Below are 4,541 nucleotides of genomic sequence, written 5' to 3'. Positions count from 1 at the left end.
TGTGTAAATTCAGTTCTGTCATGGGTGAAGCTAATGCTAATCGGCTAACTGTACTATGCTGCCTGTTATAACATGTTGTATGCATGTGGGATGCTAGCAAGGCTAATTTGTTCAGTCTTTTGATTGCCTTAGTGTAGCGTGTTGGGAATATATGTGGCAGTGTGCACCGCCCCCGTGTGGTAATGTTTGGGATCAACCCTGTGTGATACCTGCGTGTGTTTTGGGTGTACGGAAGTCTTGAGTAAAAACCCCAGTCTGATGTTCAGTCCGATCTCCGTCTGGTTTATTTTCCACTTCAATATATTACATTTTGGTGACAAGGATGGGATGTTCAAAAAAGGAAAGAGCATCATGGAAGACAAGAGATGTCAAGTTGTCGCTAGCAGATCACAAGAAGAGTGTCGCACCAAAGTGAGTGGCTAACATATGAGTTAAAAGGCTAATGTGACTGCAGTAAGCAACAGGACGGACTGCAGAAATGGCCTTGATTGGAAGCATATCCAAATACAAGGAGGTTAAGGAAGATTTTGAATATTATCTGGAGAGACTGGAACAGTGGATGGCTGCAAATGAAGAGAAAGATGACAAGACAGTCAGTGTTTTTCTGTCATTGATTGGAGCGGAGGCCTACAAACTTTCAGTGTTTACTGATGCCAGATAAGCCTAGCATGAAAAGTTATGCTCAACTTACCAAAGCACTCAATGATCATTACAAGCCAAAAGCCCTTGTCATTATATAGAGATTTTGATTCCAGATGAGAAATCAACAAGAGGGCGAATCAGTGAGTGACTTTATAGTGGCACTGAAGCAGTTATCCACAAACTGTGATTTTGGAGCACACCTGGACGATGCCCATCATGACGGATATGTCATCAATGATGATGACAGGTTTGAGAGTGGACTGAAGTCTGAGGCGATACAGAGGAAACTGCTGACAGAGAGAAACATAACTTTTAAAGGTGCATGTGACACGGCTCTGTCCATGGAAATGGCTTCATGCAACACATTGGGATTCTTTGGAAAAATAAGAGAGGATGCAAATGTAAATAAAGTTTTCAACCAAAATAAAACGTGGAATGACAAGAGAAAACCAAATGACGGAAGCTACAGCAAGAGTGGACCCTGGCAAAAGTGCAACATGGATGACAAACAGCATTGCCAACCCTGCTACTGATGTGGAGGTAAGCACCCGGACACAGTGTGCAGGTTTGAACAGGAAAAATGTCACCTTTGCACAAAGCCTCTCCTTTAATTACTGAGCAGCCTTGATAGGTTACTTGCCATGAGGGCAGGTGATGGTCACAGTCACAAGTAAGAAAACACTGCATGCAGCTTGAACAGTGACATCATGGTTGGTTGATGTCACTGTAAGAGCAGATATGCAGACAAAAATAAAAAAGAAATCTACAGTGTTTGTCACCGCTGTGTGTGTCAGGTATCCCAAACGTCTCCATAAAGTGGTGCGGCGGCGGCGTCCTGAGTGCCAGGTTAGATCTGTCCTGTCAGAGCGGCAGCAGCAAAGGTGCGGCCCTGGTGTCCAGAAAGCGACAGGTGGATGAGACTCTGAACTCCTTCAGACTGAGCGGGGAGCAGCTGCAGCTGGTCAAGGCCAGGATGAGGGCAGCGCTGCAGGCGGGCCTGAAGACCGACGGTCCCTCTGAAGTCAAGATGCTGCCCTCTTTTGTTTATCGCACACCTGATGGCTCAGAGCATGGCTCAGGGAACTGGAGAGGAGTTGTTCGACCCCTAGGCACAGTGTGTTGGCGACTTCCTGGACTACATGGGGATGAAGAACACTCGTCTTCCTGCAGGCTTCACCTTCTCGTTCCCCAGTGAGCAGACGGCTCTCGATACAGCCACTTTGTTGAGCTGGACCAAAGGCTTCAAGGCCACAAACTGTGAAGGACACGATGTTGTCGACATGCTTCGGGAGGCCATCAAGAGACGCGATGAGCTTGACTTGGACATCGTGGCGTTGGTCAGTGACACTGTTGGCATGCTGATGAGCTGTGCCTATGAAGACCCGCAGTGCCAGGTCGCACTGATCGCTGGAACTGGCTCAAACGTTTGTTACATGGAGGAAGTGAAGAACATTGAAAGAAAGTCCAAAGAATATATGAGAAAACCAAATGGAGTCCAGGACTTGCGTGAAGGAGATGAGAAAAAGGAAGGCCAGGGCAGAGACGGGCAGCACGGTGATGCTGACTTTTCAAAGCCCCATTCTGTGTAGAAACACAGAATGGGGCGGACTGGGGGACGATGGCACTCTGGACAATATCATGACAACTGACGACACCGAGGTGGACCAAAACTCCATCAACCGTGGAAAACAAAGGTTTGAAAAGCTGACCAGTGGGATGTAATTATGTGAAATTGTCCGTCAGGTGTTGCTGAATCTGACCAGAAGAGGTTTGCTGTTCAAATGATACGTCAGTGAAGCTCTGAAAACACCTGGAATATTTGAGACCAAATACCTGTCTCAGATAGAGAGCGACCGCCTGGCCCTCCTGCAGGTCAGATCAATCCTGCAGCATCTGGGACTCGAAGGCAACTGCTTCGATATCATCACTGCCAAAGAGGTATGTGGAGCAATATCGCGGCGTGCAGCTCAGCTGTGTGGGGCAGGAGTGGCGGCGGTCGTCGATAAGATCTGAGAGAACCGAGGACTGGACCGTCTGAACATCAGTGTCGGGGTAGATGGGACACTCTACAAATTACATCCCCATTTGTCTGGAATCCTCCAGGAGACGACCCGAGCTTTGGCCCCTCAGTGTGACGTGACCTTCCTGCCATCAGAGGAAGGCAGTGGGAAAGGTGCTGCGCTCATCGCAGCCCTGGCCAGGCACATGCAGTGGACATCAGCAGATTCATGTTATTACTACAACAGTATTTACAGGAAGTTTTGATAAAAGTAATGTTTCACTGCTTCTGATCCATCCCTGTTCTTATTGTCAAAACTGAACTCATCCCCTGAGGATCTGGAAGATTTTAGATTGATGTGCATGTTCTCAAAAAGTGAACTGTAACTGTTGCTCTGCTGTTATGAAATTTTCAAACAAATGTCTGAATAATGAAAAAAAAAAAAAAAATACTGAGCAGCCTTTTTCATGTCTCCACTGTTGTTTTTGACCATTCATTATCAGCAATGACCTCCAACTCTTTCGTTTTAAACATGTCTTCCATTTAGTCCTCATAGCATGTCCCTCTAAGACAACCTGTCTTCAAGGGACACTACCACTTGGATGTTAGAGTGCCCCCTCATTAGAGGGTTTACTCTATACAATTACAGAACACTAATTATTTTTTATTTCAAAAAAACTTATGTCAGGAAAAAAATATTTACAAGTTTCACAAGTTTCAATGCTGATGCAAAATGTTAAATTTATAGTTTGTAGTTCAGGATAGTGGACAGTGAGATTCCTGGTAATGACAGTTGTTTGTGCTGAATTTCTGCTGAGTTTTCTTTGCCTTTTTTATATCCTGTTACCTGTCTGGTTTCAGTGCTGCAGTTGCTGCTTTGATTAGGTTCTAAATTCATTTTAAAAAGATTTCATTAATAAATATTTCATGAGTAATATAGTTGCCTTTGTCCCATTTTATTTGGCATCAGTAAATGATATGCCAATTTACAGATATTTTACATAATTGATAACGTGTTGTAAAGGCTATTTTTCAAAATGTCTTGAATGGTGTGTCTCGAGTTTCTTGCTTTTCCTTTTGTGCGCTTTGGACAGAAAAAGATTGGGGACCACTGTGCTCAGACCCATTTGAAGTAAGCTAAAACAACGACGACGACAAGCGTTGCCGAGAGTTGCCGAACAGGGGGGGCGATCGAGCAGTGCACTGCTCACACAGCGTGGAAGCGGCGCAAAGCGCGCCGCTGCTGCTCTGCGGTGCACAACTGCTAATTAGCCGCAAACGCGGCGCTACTTTTTTTTTTTTTCCCTGTCTGTTGTCCGGGCGCTGCAGAGTTTAGCGTGGGCGGGGTGGCTGGACTGAAAAGGTCTGGTGGAAACCCTGCCTGTCATCAATTTAAGACGTAGTACTGAGGCCCTCTGCTGGATAGATACAGTACTACACTGGTCAAATGAAAGTCATCACCCGAACGTAACTCAGCAATAAAAACAACAGCACAATGACGGACATGCAGAGATGCATAACAAAGGAAACAAACAGTCCAACATTGGGTGAAACCACTTACAGACGAAGCTCTGATCAAGTTTTGAAGAGAAGCCAACTTGTGGCGATTTTGTCATGCTGTTGCGCGACTGTTCCGTCCATGAAACAGGTCCGACTAGGAACTAAAACTAAAGTTCCACTGGGCGGTACATCCTATCGGTCAATGATAAAGAATCCTTTAAAAAAATCGTGATGATCCGGATCATCACCAAAATGTAATGGATTCTAAGTTAGCCCAAGACCCACCTTTCCACAAAGTTTCATTGCAATCCGACCATTACTTTTTCCGTGATCTTGCTAACAAACCAACCAACAAACCAACCAACCAACAAACCGACATGATTACATAACCTCCTGGCGG

The 4,541-nt window shown here is 45.4% G+C and overlaps 1 pseudogene; it reads left to right on the top strand.

Moving 5' to 3' along the window:
• Positions 1-1,283: 1,283 nt before the first annotated feature.
• LOC115389936 (putative hexokinase HKDC1) lies at positions 1,284-2,907 on the top strand (annotated as a pseudogene).
• Positions 2,908-4,541: the final 1,634 nt, after the last annotated feature.

This window comes from Salarias fasciatus, chromosome 1 (assembly GCF_902148845.1).
Source record: "Salarias fasciatus chromosome 1, fSalaFa1.1, whole genome shotgun sequence".
Classification (NCBI taxonomy): Eukaryota; Metazoa; Chordata; class Actinopteri; order Blenniiformes; family Blenniidae; genus Salarias; species Salarias fasciatus.
The sequence above is the reverse complement of the archived record's forward strand: the minus strand, read 5'-3'. Positions and strand labels throughout refer to the sequence as shown.